Source organism: Rattus norvegicus, chromosome 1 (genome assembly GCF_021556685.1).
Source record: "Rattus norvegicus strain SHRSP/BbbUtx chromosome 1, alternate assembly SHRSP_T2T, whole genome shotgun sequence".
NCBI classification, from domain to species: Eukaryota; Metazoa; Chordata; class Mammalia; order Rodentia; family Muridae; genus Rattus; species Rattus norvegicus.
The window spans coordinates 28,385,583-28,405,724 of record NC_141534.1 but is presented as its reverse complement, the minus strand read 5'-3'; the positions used below and the strand labels follow the sequence as shown (position 1 = coordinate 28,405,724).

Here is a 20,142-nt window from a genome sequence, read left to right as displayed (position 1 = left end):
CACACATACATGCGTGCACACACACACACACACACACACACACACACCACAATTTGAAAATAATAAAAGTAGTTTTTCTCTGAGGACAACATATCAGAGAGTGTTACTTTACGTACAGCTCCTGAGGGGTCTGGGGAAAGCATCTGAAAGTAGAGACGAGAATCTGTAGCATGGATGGGCAGGTCTGACGCCTACCTGTCTAGGGGAACAGCTGCTCCTGGCCAATGAAAGCAGGACCAGCGTACCAGTGGGCACCAAGCAGACATGCACACTGCAAGCCCCAAGGAAGGAAGGAAGATTCAAAGAACATCCCAGCCAGGGTGGTCTGCGGAGTCTGGAGATTGACCTGTCCAGAAAAACAGGGGGGGGGGTGGAACTCTAGTCCAGACCACACACCCTTCCAGTCAGTGTTTTGAAAGAGATTTTGAATAATTCTTCTGGTCATTAAAGTCCACGGGAAATTTTAGGGAAATTGTCCTACCCAGCACTTTATGAAACCACTTAGCAGAAGAATAAACAGTGAACATTTGGAGATGTTCTTTTAAAAAGCTAAGAGGCATTTTTAAGTGCAGTTCTCTTCTTCCTTTACTTAAAACCACACCCCCTACCCTTGACCCAAGAACACACAATAAAGAGCTTATCAGTCAACTTAATCTCTAAATGAAGTAGAGATGAACAGAATCTTGGTTCAAGATCAGATTTTATTTCAATTGATTAACAAGCTTGATGGAAAAAGCAAAGATTGAAAAACTACATTCTTCCAGAGACAGTGGCACACAAATATCACTATGCACTCTGGAGACTGAGGCAGAAGCATGATAATGACTTTGGGGCTAACCTAAGTTACACAATGAGTTCCTGGCCAGCGTGTGGTACAGATTGAGACTCTGTCTCAAAATAGGAATAAGAACTGATTCACGGTCCAGAAATCATCAAGATCTTTTCATGCTTGTCATATAGGTAGTGACATAGAACTCAGAGCGTTTCTCACACAGCTATCATGGGAAATCTAAAATAATGCAGCTTGATGCTTTGAAAATGTGTTCTCTGAAATACATTTGATGATTATTTAAAATGGTTACAATGTATTACTATATAGTCATCTAGATACAGAATGTACATCCTGTGACAGAATGCATTACTTGTAATTGCTTTTTATTTAAGCAACCATAAAAAGAGCAATTTGATAATGAGAGGCTACAGCAGCAAGACTGCTCTCCCACAAGGGAGAGACATTTTCTCCCCCTCCTCTTCTTCCTCCTCCTCCTCTTCCTCCTCCTCCTCCTCCTCCCCCTCCTCCTCTTCCTCCTCCTCTTCCTCCTCTTCTTCCTCCACTTCTCCTCCTCCTCCCCTGCTCCTGCTCCTTCTACTCCTTCTCCTTCTACTCCTTCTCCTCCTTCTTCTTCCTCTTATTATCATCATCATCATGATCATCATCATCATCATTATTTGTGTACGTGTGTGTATATGTAGAATGCCACTCATATAGGGGTTCTTGGTTGACAACTTGACTACATCTGGAATTAACTAGAAACCTCAGACACTGGGCAGTCCTGTGAGAAATGATTTTTTAATTATATCATTTGAGGTAGGAAAACCCACTTGAAATCTGGAGACAGCCTATATGAAGGACAGGAAGAAGAAACCTTGCTTTCTTTACTTGTCCCTACCCTCCATGCAAATCTGTCCCTTTACTGGCATTAAGGCCTGCTTCTTCAGGATTCAGGGCTATATTGAAGACCAGATGACATGAACTGAACAACCACTTGATTCTTGAACTTTTCTTCAGAAGACAGCCCTTATTGTACTAGCCTGGCCAGAGCCTATAAGCCACTATAATAAATCCCCAGTGTATATAGAGAGATTCATTTTAGCAGTTCTGGTCTCCTAAAGGACACTGACTAATACAAGAAGTTTTGTGAAATCTGTTCTCTCTGTTTTATGCAGGTTCCAAGGATCAAATCCAGGTTGCCAGCAAGTGTTTTTACCCATTGAGCCACCGTAGCAACCTTGACATTTTTCTATTCAAAGAATTCTATTAGAAGCCTTTTGAGAACTACCTTCTCCCCTGGCAATAACATTAGAATCTTTTTCTATTTCATAGATTCTACTCTTACATCATGTATGGGCAAGATGCATACCCACTCACTCCTTGATCTGGTCATCCTTAATTTAATATACTAATATCAAAATCCAATGGTTTTTTGAGAGGAATACTTAGCAATCTGGAACTGTCAGGTGGGACCAATCTTTCCTACAATTACAAACAATTGCACTCATTGACTATGGTGATAAATCCCTGTTTATATCTGCAGCACTGACTCATGCCCAGAGTTCTCTTCTCTACTTTCAAGCTCTGCCTTCCCTGATATAAATTTCTACTTTCTTTAAGAAAGTTTCCAACAAAGCTGAATCCATTGAGATCCATTTATGTCAATTATACCAAATATTTGTGTTGTTGTAGAAATATGAGAATAAAAAAGTATAGTTGTCTTTTTCCCCGCTAGGTCCGCACAGCGGTGCCCCAAAATATCTGCTAGATATCTTGGCAGAAACATATCCCAGCCGCGCACTTTCCTACACTCAAACCTTCACATAACAGAACACACAACACAATAATCTTTGACCCAATTGATAAGATATAATTGCCCATTTAAACATACAAAGCCCAGTACCATCCATCCCTTGAGAACATTAAAAACAACCTGTAAATACACAGAGCAGAATCTTAACATCACCTGCCATCTTGTCCTGCCACAGTTTCTCTGCCTCTCCCCTCCTGTCCTGGCTCTTCCTCTCTCTCCTAGTCTCCTCCTCCTCCTTCAAACTTCTCTTCCGCCCATCCTTCCTTCTCCTCCAATGACAGGCTTCCTTCTATCCTGTACCTGCCCCTCACCTGTACTTTACAAATTCAATGGGGAGGTGGTTCTGGTGAAGTCATCTGACTTCTGAGTATGTCAAAATACAGATAACTTCAGGGCAAACCACAACATATTTGCAAATACATTTCTGATTGAATTCAAAGTTTATAGGAAAAATGATCTTGAAGTCATCCTTAGGCAGATGGTTTCAGTGATCCAATGTGCCCACAGGACAGTCCCTGCATAATGCACACACATGTTAAGAAGTCATAATTCCACTGTAGAGGTTATATATCTATACAGACAAGGCACTGTTACCCACAATTCCCTTATATTCACAAGCACTGTGGCATCTTATTTCCCCCAAAGAATGAGATTAAAAGGTAATGGATTTGTGCTTCTCAGATCAGAGATATGACCAAGTGTTGTGCTAGAACTGAATGGTCAGGAGTCCAGCCTAAGTATGCTACTGACTGAAAGTTGTGGCCACAGTACTTTAGGAAGCAAGATACATCCAGAGGTTCTATAAGCCCCAGAAGGGTCTTCTACTGCACACAGCCAAAGATACCCATTAAACACAGGGGGAAATGAACTGATAAAATTAAATGGCAACCCAGAGCATGCCCAAGTTACATTGATAAATCGGGTTCATTCCTGATTAGATCAGAGTTCTGTAGAGGAACAGAACCAAAGGAACTTTTATACCTTATAAAAGAGAGTTCATCAAGTTGGCTCATGTGAGAGGGTAGATGACATTATCTTTACCTGGCAAGATGGAGAGGTTGGTAGCTGATCAGTCAAGGAAGTCGAGAATCACATTGCACCTCACACAATAATAGTAGGAGATTTCAATACCCCACTCTCATCAAAGGACAGATCATGGAAACAGAAATTGCACAGAGACGTAGACAGACTAAGAGAAGTCATGAGCCAAATGGACTTAACAGATATTTATAGAACATTCTATCCTAAACCAAAAGGATATACCTTCTTCTCAGCTCCTCATGGTACTTTCTCCAAAATTGACCATATAATTGGTCAAAAAACGGGCCTCAACAGGTACAGAAAGATAGAAATAATCCCATGCGTGCTATCAGACCACCACGGCCTAAAACTGGTCTTCAATAACAATAAGGGAAGAATGCCCACATATACGTGGAAATTGAACAATGCTCTACTCAATGATAACCTGGTCAAGGAAGAAATAAAGAAATTAAAGACTTTTTAGAATTTAATGAAAATGAAGGTACAACATACCCAAACTTATGGGACACAATGAAAGCTGTGCTAAGAGGAAAACTCATAGCGCTGAGTGCCTGCAGAAAGAAACAGGAAAGAGCATATGTCAGCAGCTTGACAGCACACCTAAAAGCTCTAGAACAAAAAGAAGCAAATACACCCAGGAGGAGTAGAAGGCAGGAAATAATCAAACTCAGAGCTGAAATCAACCAAGTAGAAACAAAAAGGACCATAGAAAGAATCAACAGAATCAAACGTTGGTTCTTTGAGAAAATCAACAAGATAGATAAACCCTTAGCCAGACTAACGAGAGGACACAGAGAGTGTGTCCAAATTAACAAAATCAGAAATGAAAAGGGAGACATAACTACAGATTCAGAGGAAATTCAAAAAATCATCAGATCTTACTATAAAAGCCTATATTCAACAAAACTTGAAAATCTGCAGGAAATGGACAATTTCCTAGACAGATACCAGGTACCAAAGTTAAATCAGGAACAGATAAACCAGTTAAACAACCCCATAACTCCTAAGGAAATAGAAGCAGTCATTACAGGTCTCCCAACCAAAAAGAGCCCAGGTCCAGACGGGTTTAGTGCAGAATTCTATCAGACCTTCATAGAAGACCTCATACCAATATTATCAAACTATTCCACAAAATTGAAACAGATGGAGCACTACCGAATTCCTTCTATGAAGCCACAATTACTCTTATACCTAAACCACACAAAGACACAACAAAGAAAGAGAACTTCAGACCAATTTCCCTAATGAATATCAACGCAAAAATACTCAATAAAATTCTGGCAAACCGAATCCAAGAGCACATCAAAACAATCATCCACCATGATCAAGTAGGCTTCATCCCAGGCATGCAGGGATGGTTTAATATACGGAAAACCATCAACGTGATCCATTATATAAACAAACTGAAAGAATAAAACCACATGATCATTTCATTAGATGCTGAGAAAGCATTTGACAAAATTCAACACCCCTTCATGATAAAAGTCCTGGAAAGAATAGGAATTCCAGGCCCATATCTAAACATAGTAAAAGCCATATACAGCAAACCAGTTGCTAACATTAAACTAAATGGAGAGAAACTTGAAGCAATCCCACTAAAATCAGGGACTAGACAAGGCTGCCCACTCTCTCCCTACTTATTCCATATAGTTCTTGAAGTTCTAGCCAGAGCAATCAGACAACAAAAGGAGGTCAAGGGGATACAGATTGGAAAAGAAGAAGTCAAAATATCACTATTTGCAGATGATATGATAGTATATTTAAGTGACCCCAAAAGTTCCACCAGAGAACTACTAAAGCTGATAAACAACTTCAGCAAAGTGGCTGGGTATAAAATTAACTCAAATAAATCAGTAGCCTTCCTCTACACAAAAGAGAAACAAGTCGAGACAGAAATTAGGGAAACGACACCCTTCATAATAGACCCAAATAATATAAAGTACCTCGGTGTGACTTTAACCAAGCAAGTAAAAAATTTGTACCATAAGAACTTCAAGACACTGAAGAAAGAAATTGAAGAAGACCTCAGAAGATGGAAAGATCTCCCATGCTCATGGATTGGCAGGATTAATATAGTAAAAATGGCCATTTTACCAAAAGCGATCTATAGATTCAATGCAATCCCCATCAAAATACCAATCCAATTCTTCAAAGAGTTAGACAGAACAATTTGCAAATTCATCTGGAATAACAAAAAACCCAGGATAGCTAAAACTATCCTCAACAATAAAAGGACTTCAGGGGGAATCACTATCCCTGAACTCAAGCAGTATTACAGAGCAATAGTGATAAAAACTGCATGGTATTGGTACAGAGACAGACAGATAGACCAATGGAATAGAATTGAAGACCCAGAAATGAACCCACACACCTATGGGCACTTGATTTTTGACAAAGGAGCCAAAACCATCCAATGGAAAAAAGACAACATTTTCAGAAAATGGTGCTGGTTCAACTGGAGGTCAACATGTAGAAGAATTCAGATCGATCCATGCTTATCACCCTGTACAAAGCTTAAGTCCAAGTGGATCAAGAACCTCCACATCAAACCAGACACACTCAAACTAATAGAAGAAAAACTAGGGAAGCATCTGGAACACATGGGCACTGGAAAAAATTTCCTGAACAAAACACCAATGGCTTATGCTCTAAGATCAAGAATCGACAAATGGGATCTCATAAAACTGCAAAGCTTCTGTAAGGCAAAGGACACTGTGGTTAGGACAAAACTGCAACCAACAGATTGGGAAAAGATCTTTACCAATCCTACAACAGATAGAGACCTTATATCCAAAATATACAAAGAACTCAAGAAGTTAGACCGCAGGGAGACAAATAAGCCTATTAAAAAATGGGGTTCAGAGCTAAACAAAGAATTCACAGCTGAGGAATGCCGAATGACTGAGAAACACCTAAAGAAATGTTCAACATCTTTAGTCATAAGGGAAATGCAAATCAAAACAACCCTGAGATTTCACCTCACACCAGTGAGAATGGCTAAGATCAAAAACTCAGGTGACAGCAAATGCTGGCGAGGATGCGGAGAAAGAGGAACACTCCTCCATTGTTGGTGGGGTTGCAGACTGGTACAACCATTCTGGAAATCAGTCTGGAGGTTCCTCAGAAAATTGGACATTGAACTGCCTGAGGATCCAGCTATACCTTTCTTGGGCATATACCCAAAAGATGCCCCAACCTATAAAAAAGACACGTGCTCCACTATGTTCATCGCAGCCTTATTTATAATAGCCAGAAGCTGGAAAGAACCCAGATGCCCTTCAACAGAGGAATGGATACAGAAAATGTGGTACATCTACACAATGGAATATTACTCAGCTATCAAAAACAATGACTTTATGAAATTCGTGGGCAAATGGTTGGAACTGGAAAATATCATCCTGAGTGAGCTAAACCAATCACAGAAAGACATACATGGTATGCATTCATTGATAAGTGGCTATTAGCCCAAGTGCTTGAATTACCCTAGATGCCTAGAACAAATGAAACTCAAGACGGATGATCAAAATGTGAATGCTTCACTCCTTCTTTAAAAGAATACCCTTGGCAGGGAAGGGAGAGGCAAAGATTAAAACAGAGACTGAAGGAACACCCATTCAGAGCCTGCCCCACATGTGGCCCATACATATACAGCCACCCAATTAGACAAGATGGATGAAGCAAAGAAGTGCAGACGGACAGGAGCTGGATGTAGATCGCTCCTGAGAGACACAGCCAGAATACAGCAAATACAGAGGCGAACGCCAGCAGCAAACCACTGAACTGAGAATAGGGCCCCCGTTGAAGGATTCAGAGAAAGAACTGGAAGAGCTTGAAGGGGCTCGAGACCCCATATGTACAACAATGCCAAGCAACCAGAGCTTCCAGGGACTAAGCCACTACCCAAAGACTATACATGGACTGACCCTGGACTCTGACCTCATAGGTAGCAATGAATATCCTAGTAAGAGCACCAGTGGAAGGGGAAGCCCTGGGTCCTGCTAAGACTGAACCCCCAGTGAACTAGTTTGTTGGGGGGAGGGCGGCAATGGGGGGAGGGTGGGGAAGGGAACACCCATAAGGAAGGGGAGGGGAGAGGGGGATGTTTGCCCGGAAACCGGGAAAGGGAATAACACTCGAAATGTATATAAGAAATACTCAAGTTAATAAAAAAAAAAAAAAAAAAAAGGAAGTCGAGTGTCTTAGCAGTCCCAGCCTAGTGCTTAATACCTAGGTCTCTGGAGAACATGGCTCTTTGGTTCATGTTAGATGGCTAAAGATGTTGAAGCCAGGAATCAGCAAAGAATGGCATCAACAGCAACAGATATACTTCCTGGGGACAAAGTGAATGCAAAAAATCAACAGTGATGTCTCCTTAGAACTCTTTGTATACAGACTACTGATTGAAAAATGCTGCTCACATTAAGAGCTGGTCTTCTCTGTAGCTAATCCTCTGGAACCATACACACACACACACACACACACACACACACACACACACACACACACACACACACAAGCCCCCTGCAGAAACGAGTCTCTAATACTGATCCTAAATCTCATCAAGGTGACTGTTTAAACCATACATCACAGTTACCATGGTTGCCAGTGGACTGGGAAATCTATGCATGTACTAGCTAGAGAAAAACAAAGCAAACAAACAAACAGAAAACTACTATAATTAGAATCAAATGTTTTTGGTTGTATAACTGATTTCTGAAGGAACCTGCAGTCCCCACATGAAAGCGCAGGCAAATTATCTTCTGCAGAAACTAGAACTTACTGGGAAATAACTTACTCTATGTCTCAAGCTAACTTTACTCATTTTAGCTTTCATTTACCCTTTTTCTTTTTTCATTTTTCCTCCATACTTGCCCAAACATACTTCCATAACTTACCAGCAATTGGGTAAACGTTCTGCTGTTGACTTTTAACTTCTAGAAAGTTAACTTTGATTCATTGACCTTCTTTGTCCTGGGAGCTTGCAAAATGAACACATTAGTTTTAATGAATACACATGTATGACATGTCTCAAAACTACTCAAGTACTTGATTAACTGGACTCTTCCACCTATTGTGTTAATTATTTTAATTCATCTCTAAGAATTAACCTTATTCTCTATGTTTACATTCTTGAATGAATCCCAGCCCCCAAACAATTAACCAGATGACATAGACTTGTTCAGGGTTAAAAAATATTACTCCAAGGTTGTGATCATTTTATTACTATTGAAGTATAAATTTCGTTGTTATTATAGTTGAGTCAAAAACTTAACTATTTAGTAAGAAACCAATTTCAAGTCTCTGGTACTTATTGGTCTCCAAACTCCTTGTCCCACATGCTTACAGTGCAATGACTTGTGTTTATCCTCTATTTTAGAATTCCATATACATTGCAGAGTAGAGAATATAAAATAAGAAAGAAATCTTGAAATCCACAGAAAGATCCAACTGTTCTTATTCCTGCCTCTCTTGTATCTGCAGTTCAACTAAGAAGATTAAAACAGAGACTGAAGGAACACCCATTCAGAGCCTGCCCCACAGGTGGCCCATACATATACAGCCACCCAATTGGACAAGATGGATGAAGCAAAGAAGTGCAGACCGACAGGAGCCGGATGTAGATCGCTCCTGAGAGACACAGCCAGAATACAGCAAATACAGAGGCGAATGCCAGCAGCAAACCACTGAGCTGAGAATAGGTCCCCCGTTGAAGGAATCAGAGAAAGAACTGGAAGAGCTTGAAGGGGCTCGAGACCCCAAAAGTACAACAATGTCAAGCAACCAGAGCTTCCAGGGACTAAGCCACTACCTAAAGACTATATATGGACTGACCCTGGACTCTGACCCCATAGGTAGCAATGAATATCCTAGTAAGAGCACCAGTGGAAGGGGAAGCCCTGGGTCCTGCTAAGACTGAACCCCCAGTGAACTAGACTATGGGGGGAGGGCGGCAATGGGGGGAGGGTTGGGAGGGGAACACCCATAAGGAAGGGGAGGGGGGAGGGGGATTTTGCCCGGAAACCGGGAAAGGGAATAACACTTGAAATGTATATAAGAAATACTCAAGTTAATAAAAAAAAAATAAAATAAAAAAAAAGAAGTGTAATGGAGTTAATACACTTAGAAAAAATATGAATTTTGTGCTTTAATTATATCACTCAGATTTATGATGGACCAGATGTGGAGATAACCCATAAAACTTCAAAATGACATTTAGACTTGTAAGGAAATAACATAATAACTTCCCAAGAAAATATCTCCCTCTTTCTATCCCTCATTAAGTAAGCAATGTGGGAAATGTTTGAGAAATAATTAACAGCTCATGGAGCAGGTTAGAATATAGCCTTCCTTTCCACACAGAGAAGCCTCAAAACTTTAGGAAATGGAGCAAGAGGTCCAGGACACAATGAGGTTGATTTGGACATCTTCGTAGTTGTGTCATTTATCCCCAAGACTGGTAGAGTTTATACTTCTTGTGAATTCCAAGTTGAAAGTGAATTTGTGAGAATTTTCAATCCCAGTACCTATTGATCATCCAGCAAACAATCTCTGGAAATTGGTAAACATTCCTGGCATTTCTAGAAATTTCCAGGACAAATGCTGTTTGCAGTTACCATGGACTCTAAATATCATTAACAAGTAAAGAAATAAACAGAAGACCCATCACTGGAGAGAATGAGAAGGTCAAATAGCTTTCATGGTATTCTCCAGTTCTTCCTAACAGAGGTACAAAACCAGGTGTGGTCCTTGAATTAAGACCGAAACTAAAAGCAACAGAGAGAACTCTACCACCATGAGTCAAGTAATCATGACTAATTATACCAAATAAAATTTTATAAGGCTACTTTTATCCTGAATCATCTGAGTAACTGTCAGAACTGGTCATTTCATATGTCTGCATAGCTTCTTAAAATGCAAAGCCATATGATCACATATGACACGGACGTTCATAGGGCTCGTACACGTAGGTGATGGATTATTTTTAACCCCTCCATCTGGACAATGTGAGTGCATGTATCAACAGTTGGAGAGCCAGGACCTGAGCAAACTACAGAGATTTTAAGATATAAAATTACTTGCCATTTGGTGGTTTTCTTCTGGAAAATACTAAAGGAGAGTGACCTGTGCGCCTTCAAAATGAATAGCTTTCTTTAGACCAATAGATGGCTACTTCCTACTTTGTTTGTAGAGGTGGGCCTTCAACCACAGTGTCTACTACACTAAACAAGAGCTTTACCATGAGCTGTACCCCCAGCCAAATAACTGTTTAAGCTTTATTATTTCAAAGCAAAATAACACAGCTAGTACTCTTGAGACAGCCATGTACACTACAATGCCACCACACTATATGGTTTGTGCTGCATGATGTTGACGATGGCAGATAGGGAGGGGGAAGCAAGCCATGGCAGCCAAAAGGAGTTGTCACAGATCTCCTCAGAAGGAGAGAACACATCTGTTTCAAAGAAGAGCTTTGAAGAACAAGACTGGATTCAGATGCCATTTCCCATATAACAAACTAACACCATAGCACACATGTAAGGATTTCTTCCCAGAGCAGTTAATTCAGTCACGGAAACTTCACAGATGAATGTCTGGATGAGGCAGTCTAACGTTTTAGTCCAGACAATGTTATAAGGATGACTCAACATAGTACAATTTAATATTGTTGGCATTCTGTCTAAGCTCCACCTCCACAGCTACCTGGGAACAGCCAGGTATGCTCCGCCCCACAGTTGCCTAGCAACAGCCATCTGTGCCTGACACTATATAAGGAGCCACTTGCCCTCTCCTCTCTCTCTTACTTCTCTCTTACTCTTTGTCCTTCTCTGTTCTTTCCCCCTTCCCCCTTCCCACCACGTGCCCAAGGCCAGCCTCCTTTCCTCTCCTCTACTCTTCTCCTCTCATTAAACCTCTCCACGTGGAACCATGTTGCCTTGGTGTGTTTTGTCCAGCCACGGACTGAGACTTAAACCCCAACAAATATTACATAAATCAACTTTTCAAATAGTAAAGTGACTTATATATTGCAAAGGTTAACATTCATACATTCCCTCAGACCTAATTAACTAATTTCGGAAAAGGCTTTACTTTTATAAAGCAATACACATATTTATTAATATACTGAGAGCAATAAAGCTTTATTTTAGGATTTTTCCTTTAAAAGTTTTAAAAATAGAAGAGAAACCTAACCCTGTCAGGACAAATGCTTTGCTCAACCTCATCAGTAAAGATCTCAAATAAATTCTAATCTATCTGAATCATAATCCAGTCAACATTTTAACAGTCTTTTATTAAGCAACTACTATGTGCTTGAGAAACAAGGGTCATGAACTGGCTTCTGTTTAATACTGGCAGTGAAGCAGTTTGAAGAGATCAGAAGTCTGTCTTGGCTCATGGCTTCAAGGGTTTCAGTCCATAACTTGTTGGCCACTGCTTCTGGGCCTCACAGTAGAAACATGAGACAAAGGAAACCTTCCCCTCGTGATGGCTGAAAACAGATAACAAAGCAGCCAAGATCTCAATATCACCGTCAAGGACATATACCTAATAACCTCATTTCCTCCCATTGTACTCTACCATTAAAAGTTCTATTTTACCACTTCCCAGTAGTGATACAGATTGGGGATCTTCCTTGAGCCTTGCGTGGGCCATTCTATAATCCATAGCTTAACATACAGAGGCATCCTACCTCATCAGTAAGATACATGAGAAGGTACTACTGTGAGGCCTACAAGAGCAGTTAATAAGGAACAGATGGAGAAAGGGCCACAAAAGAAAGTTTGTTCAGGCGCATGGAGAGGGAAATGAGAGAGTTCACCAAGGGAAAAGATACTGGAGCATCTTGGAGAAGTGCCTGGAAAATAACATGGAGACCTGGCTAACATGAGGAAAGCACATGGCTGGTTGGAGCCAATATCACATGTGTATTTGCCTGTAATAGCACCAGATGTTGAAGAACCAGTAGTTGAGCTGTCATTGATTTAAACATAAAGCAGTTTCATTAATATATTCTATAATTTTCACATAAATAAACCAAGCATTACAGCCATGCGGCTGCTCAGCTTTCTCATTGAACGCTGGGGGAGAAGCCTATGAATTTTCTTTGAAATTTTACAAGATCATCCAAAACACATTCTAGTGGAAAGTTACAAACACAATTACAGTAGACATAAATTCATGAATGACTTACAGTTGAACTTAAATGAAAAGGAAACCCCCACAATTTATTTCTTTCCATCACCCTTGCATTGTGAGTTAAGCATTTTATCCCATTTTTCCTTAGCAGCACCAGGTGCTGGTAGTTACTGTCTGGAGTGCAGCACAGGGTCAAGAACTCTAGGGCTGGACAGACTCAGGCTTCATTCCTGCCTGTGTTTCACAGAAACCATATAACCCTGGCGAAGTTCCTCATCATCTCTACCTGGGTTTCCTTGTAGATAAATCAAAAGCTACAGCACCATGAGGCTCAAACAGCCTGTTAAGTAAATAAGATTATGCGTAAAGAGCTTTGTGGAGAGTCTGATATGTAGTGAGATCTTGGTGAATAACTTAAAAGTAAGAATAAAACAAGATGTTGAAACATCAATCTGTAAAACACTAAGAACCTAGCACAATTAACAAATAATTGAAAAACCTTTCCCTTGATCAATAACAAGACAGTCTTAATAATAAAAGCAGCATTGGTTTCTGATGTACATGGTTTGGATTTTTTTTTTCCTGGTAAAGTGAATTTGTTCTCCTCCATGCTTTGGTCCTCAAGTATAGAACCAATCGAAACTGTTCTTATCAAACTCTCTAAGCTTCTTATCCTGCCATCCCTCCATTTAACTCTATGCTTTTAAAATATGTATACTTAGGGCTGGAAAGATGGTTCAGTGGTTAAGAACACATGCTCTTCTTACAGAGGACCCAAGTTTGGTTCAGAGAACCCATATAAAACAGTTTAATCTGTAACACCATCTAAAGGAGATCCCATGCTCTCTTCTGGCCTCTATGAGCTTATGCATCTATGCACACACACTCCCACACAAACACATGCATACACATCATTTAAAATAATCTTTTAAAATATTTATGCCATTTACTGTACTTCCAGAAGAAATGTACTAATGAATTAAAGAAGGAGCTATCTGGATATCTGAAAAGCCTGAGCACACATATGTAACTTAGTCCATCTCAGGTAAGCACCGATTAGAAGCTCACAGGAACAGTTACCACGGTAAACTTAAATAGATTAGCTCTGGTATTTACTGAATGCTGTTTGCTGACAGACTAACTCATCAATGATGGTAGATTACGGTGTTTTCCACCATGTCTAAAGAATAGAATCACTTAGGATTTGTGTGTTCTGTTTGTGTGTACACTTGCACACATGTACATATTCATGTTTGTGAATGTGGGTGTGCCTGCATACTTGTACACCACAGTACACATGTGGAGCTCAGAGGACAACACAAGATGTGAGTTGTTGCCCTCTGCCTTGTTTAAAATGAAATCTGTTTGCTGTTTTTCTGCCGTGCACAGCAGATTAGCAGATTAGCCTGCATGGTTCCAAGGACTCCCCTGTCTCTGGCCTCTTTTGTATGATAAGCAGGCTAGGACTGCAGCGGCCTGAACTTTGCATATGACTGCTACATTCATTCTGTGGGTTCACACTCTGTGTCTCATGTTTGTGCACCAAGTGCTTTTACCCACTGGTTCATCTCTCAAGCCCGGGACTTTTGCTTTTATAAGGCACCCAACATCTCCTCGTTGAGTTTGAACTAAGAAGATTGGCACTTGTGTTGGTTTGCTGGTCTTTTTTTTTTAATTCTCAGCCAATTAAAATATGTATCCATGGTTGAGAAATATTGGTATGATAGAACATAGACTAATATTCTGCAAAAGAAGGGGAGATAAATAGTATTTGCTATATAAGGAAAGGGTAAAGATAGTCATATACTGATTTTTTTCTGTATTAATAATTTTGAAGGGGAATATAATCTTTCTCATAAAATGTCATTTGTTTCATCTAATAGATTGATTGTTAATATTTGATGAATGCTTACAATATACATTGTACATTGTTGTAATAACTGTCAGGAATGGTCTATAAAAGTCAGTAACAGTTCTGGGTAGAGAGAATAATCCAATTATAAAGACAATGTTTTTACACAAAAACATAATGATAGATAACTATAATACAATAATATGGACAATTAAATCAACTGATTCCAAAGCTCCCAGGGAGGCCAAGAGAAAGAGCCAAAGTAGCTAGACTCTGGGGAAACTGAGACAAGTTTTGAAGTGGTAAGATTTGAAGAAACCTAACAAACAAGAGGAAGGAATTTCAGCATTTCTTTTGGAGTGTACATTGCAAAGAGTCTAGCTTTCAAGTCCTTTGCCTAGCTGGCCTTCGCATGTTCTTTAAAAGTACACCCAGCCTGCTGTCACCTTCCTCATAATTCATCGCCTGTGTGGCATATGAACAAACACACATCATGTTAAAGTGACAGCTAGGGCTCCACCTGGAAGAGGAAAGTTTCCAAGATTGGCTTAGAAAGAAAATCAAGTGAGAAGAGTGGGGCAATCCTATAGAAATAAGACATTTGTATAATGCTTGGATCTGTTTCCTTTTCTCCCATTGTCCAAATGGGCTTCCTGGCATTTTAGCCTCTTGGCTAATGTGCTTTCTGCTTCTATTTGTCTTCATTCCTCAGTCTTGTTCCCTTTGATTCAGCTGTCTCCTCCCTTTGACATGTTAGCAGCATTTCCTTAATATTGATTGAAAAGTTTGTTTCTTTAATTTACAATTTGTGGTCGGGAAGTGATCTGCTTTTGTTTCAGGTTGTTTAATGTTTTCCAATATAATATTTCTTCTTGCACTCCAGCGGGTTCATTTACAAAACATTTAATATCATTTGTGTCTTTGAAGAGTCACGTCTTTGGTTAGAACAAAAGTGAGTTCCTCCATAGAGCTTGGGATACTTTTTAATTGGTGAAGATTAACTTCCCTAGGTCTGTGAACCAGTAAAGAGAGTAGGAAACTCACAGATTTATTCCTTTCTTTTATCTATTAATGTTTCGTTCAATAAAGTATTTACTAAACTGCCTTCCCTTTGCCAAACTTGGTGAACAAAGAAGGTTAAGCTTCTGAACCAAATTGTTTATAATTCTGTGGGGGGCTGGAGAGAGAGACAAAAATGGGAAATGAGAATATAATATGAATACAAGGTAAACACAAGAAGCTATGGGGAGATTGGACAGGGTCACCACCTCAGAGAGAGCCCTCCAATATAGCAAAGGCAAAAGCTCATGCTCCTTAAAACACAGAGAAAAATACCATCCCAAATGTTCAGAGGAAACTATGGCAGAGGACCAAAGTCATGAAATATCATGAAGCCTCAAGATATTGGAGGAAATGGCTCAAAAGTAAGAGTGGGCATACACCTGACCCCAGCACAAAAGGTCTCATATGTGAGCCAAGAAGTGTGAAGTCATTACTGTAGACAGTATGGCCTCATTCAAGTACTTGAGCAAGGAGATGCATCAGCTGGCTGAATGTCACAGTGGTTTGGAAAATAGAGTGTGGACTTGGGAACCAAAAGAGGAAACAATGACCTGCTCGAGAGTATTGAGGCCATGAGCAGAGTAGTCCCGGTTCAGATATAGGATTAGAAAGACAGTAGAAGTATAGCTAATGAAGAAAAACTAAGGAAGCATCTGGAACACATGGGCACTGGAAAAAATTTCCTGAACAAAACACCAATGGCTTATGCTCTAAGATCAAGAATCAACAAATGGGATCTCATAAAACTGCAAAGCTTCTGTAAGGCAAAGGACACTGTGGTTAGGACAAAACGGCAACCAACAGATTGGGAAAAGATCTTTACCAATCCTACAACAGATAGAGGCCTTATATCCAAAATATACAAAGAACTCAAGAAGTTAGACCGCAGGGAGACAAATAACCCTATTAAAAAATGGGGTTCAGAGCTAAACAAAGAATTCACAGCTGAGGAATGCCGAATGGCCGAGAAACACCTAAAGAAATGTTCAACATCTTTAGTCATAAGGGAAATGCAAATCAAAACAACCCTGAGATTTCACCTCACACCAGTGAGAATGGCTAAAATCAAAAACTCAGGTGACAGCAGATGCTGGCGAGGATGTGGAGAAAGAGGAACACTCCTCCATTGTTGGTGGGATTGCAGACTGGTACAACCATTCTGGAAATCAGTCTGGAGGTTCCTCAGAAAATTGGACATTGAACTACCTGAGGATCCAGCTATACCTCTCTTGGGCATATACCCAAAAGATGCCCCAACATATAAAAAAGACACGTGCTCCATTATGTTCATCGCAGCCTTATTTATAATAGCCCGAAGCTGGAAAGAACCCAGATGCCCTTCAACAGAGGAATGGGTACAGAAAATGTGGTACATCTACACAATGGAATATTACTCAGCTATCAAAAACAACGACTTTATGAAATTCGTAGGCAAATGGTCGGAACTGGAAAATATCATCCTGAGTGAGGTAACCCAATCACAGAAAAACACACATGGTATGCACTCATTGATAAGTGGCTACTAGCCCAAATGCTTGAATTACCCTGGATGCCTAGAACAAATGAAACTCAAGACGGATGATCAAAATGTGAATCCTTCACTCCTTCTTTAAAAGGGGAACAAGAATACCCTTGGCAGGGAATAGAGAGGCAAAGATTAAAACAGACACAGAAGGAACACCCATTCAGAGCCTGCCCCACATGTGGCCCATACATATACAGCCACCCAATTAGACAAGATGGATGAAGCAAAGAAGTGCAGACTGACAGGAGCCGGATGTAGATCGCTCCTGAGAGACACAGCCAGAATACAGCAAATACAGAGGCGAATGCCAGCAGCAAACCACTGAACTGAGAATAGGACCCCTGTTGCAGGATTCAGAGAAAGGACTGAAAGAGCTTGAAGGGGCTCGAGACCCCATATGTACAACAATGCCAAGCAACCAGAGCTTCCAGGGACTAAGCCACTACCTAAAGACTATACATGGACTGACCCTGGACTCTGACCTCATAGGTAGCAATGAATATCCTAGTAAGAGCACCAGTGGAAGGGGAAGCCCTGGGTCCTGCTAAGACTGAACCCCCAGTGAACTAGACTGTTGGGGGGAGGGCAGCAGTGGGGGGGAGGATGGGGAGGGGAACACCTAGAAAGAAGGGGAGGGGGAGGGATTAGGGGGATGTTTGCCCGGAAACCGGGAAAGGGAATAACACTCGAAATGTATATAAGAAATACTCAAGTTAATTAAAAAAAAAGGAAGAAGAAGAAGTATAGCTAACAAAATGTGATACATGGGTTGGCTTGAGGGTGGGTATGAGGCTAAAAGAGGACAGACCAAGGTTAGGTCTGGCTAGCTGTGTAGTCTGGAAGCTGATGAGTGTGACTTCTGCAGCTAAGCGTTCTTCTCATACTCTCAGAGCATTGATAGATTCTACCCAGAACTTACTTATGCGTACGTACTTAAATCATAATTTGAGAAGCCCGTGCATGTACATTCATTCAATGTACAAAATGTTATCTGCACTTATATTTGCATGTTATCTAAATTGAGTAATTTTAATCTGTTGTTTTTAATAAATCAGCACAAACTTTAGCCTAAGGACGTGTTCTCCCGATTTTTAAATCATAGATATTTGATAACATTTTACAACCATATTTTTTGTTTCATTATTTTTTGTTTGTTTTTAGAGCAGTTTTTAAGTTCACGGCACTGGTATGAGGAAGGTATGGCAAATTCTAATATGCATTCCCCTTCCACACTGGCAATAGCCCCTCTATCATTCTATTCCCAGAGATGCATTTACTACAACTGATGACCCTACATTGACACATCATTATCACCCGAAGTCCACAGTGTTTTAGGGCTCTGTCATGCTATACATTCAACATACATATGCAGATGTATAGTGACATTTGTCCATCATTATATCATCTTACGGAATATTTTTACTGCTCTCAGTTACTCAGTTCTTTTAATGCCTAGATGTCGAAAAGAGACAACAGGTGGCTATCACTTTACATTCAGCTACGACAACGACTGGCTGCCGAACTGGTCTAGTGTGGCCTACTGACACAACCTGAGTCTTTAGAAAACATAAGTGCACATTCAGGACAGAAGGATCAGCTCTGCTAGTTTAAAACACATTGTGCCTGTCATACCAATCATGTTCAAATGCTTGTTTTGTTTCAATGAGAAGATATTTGAAACAACAAGAAACCAAAGGAAAATCTATCACTCCGTAAATATCAAATGCTACCAAGCGATCCCAACTACCTATTAACTGACACTGCATATCAGGAACTAAGGCAGATCCTTAGGAACTGCCCTTGAGAATATTAAAGTTAGTGAAAAATTGACATTTTATAAGAGTAATTTTTCAGTTTATTAACATATGCTTGATAAAATAGTATACATACAAGCTTTTTAGAGCAATGTCTTCAGATATGTGTAGACATCATGAAATGGTAATCGTAACCAAAAGCATGCCTAATGCACTGTATATGAGGAGGTACTTAAAACACTTAAAATGTAACCTCAAAGACGATTTTTGACTATCTAACTGGTTATATTAATTACAGTTCCTAGACTGTATGGTAGGTATCCAGGTCTTATTCAGCTTAGAATAAATGTCTGTGTGCTCTCAGCACACTCTCTCCATTTCCTGTACTCTATTAGATTGATGTTTTTTTGGTTTCATATAGAGGCAAGATCACACAGCATTCTTTTACTCTTTGGTTTGTTTCACCCGATGTGTTGCTCCCTCTGTTCTTTTACGGAGACACAGATGTAGGGTTGCCTCTGCTTTATCATGAAAACAATGGCACAATTATCTTTATCCCGGGTTATGTGATTGTTAATCTTCATTGTCAGTTTGACTAATTTAAAACCAATCTAGGAGAAGAGTCTGTGTGTGTGCCTGGAATATCTTTCCAGGGAGCATTAATTGAACCAGGAGGACCCACCCTAAATATGAACGATACATTGGTCAAAGGAGAAAGCCTGAAGAACTCCCATATTCATCCATCCCTGGCTCCTGATAGAAGAAGCAATATGCTGTGTCGTCCCAACCGTTATGACCTGTATCCCCTCAAACTGGGAGCCAAAATACCTCATTTCCTGCAATCATTTTTGGATATCACACCAAAAGCTCAGGTCACAAAACCAACAATGCATGGCTCTAAATTACACTATTCTGCCTCTGCATAGCAAAGGAAACAACGAAACAGCAGCTTATGCACTGGGGAAAAGATTTGCAAAGTATATATTTAATGAGATGTTTGGATGCAAAGTCTATACAGAACTCAATAGTGAACAGGGAAAACTTGATAGAAAATTAGGAAGATAACCTAAAGATATACCTCTCCAAAATACATAAACAGGTGTAGGAAAAGACACCAGGCAGTATACATCATAAAGAAGACACGGATCTAGAGATGACTCGTTGGGCAAAAGCATTTTATGTGCTGAC

General features: G+C 40.1%; 1 protein-coding gene across 14 annotated transcripts in view; it reads right to left on the bottom strand.

Moving 5' to 3' along the window:
• Trmt11 (tRNA methyltransferase 11) overlaps positions 1-20,142 on the bottom strand; it is a 197,588-nt gene that overhangs the window by 58,362 nt on the left and 119,084 nt on the right. Inside the window, exon 13 of one of the 14 annotated variants that reach the window (XR_015634094.1) lies at positions 8,522-8,604. The exons of the other annotated variants lie outside the window; for them this stretch is intronic. The gene's annotated coding sequence lies outside the window, so the exon portion shown is untranslated. The remainder of the gene's footprint in view (positions 1-8,521; positions 8,605-20,142) is intronic. 14 annotated transcript variants of the gene reach the window in all.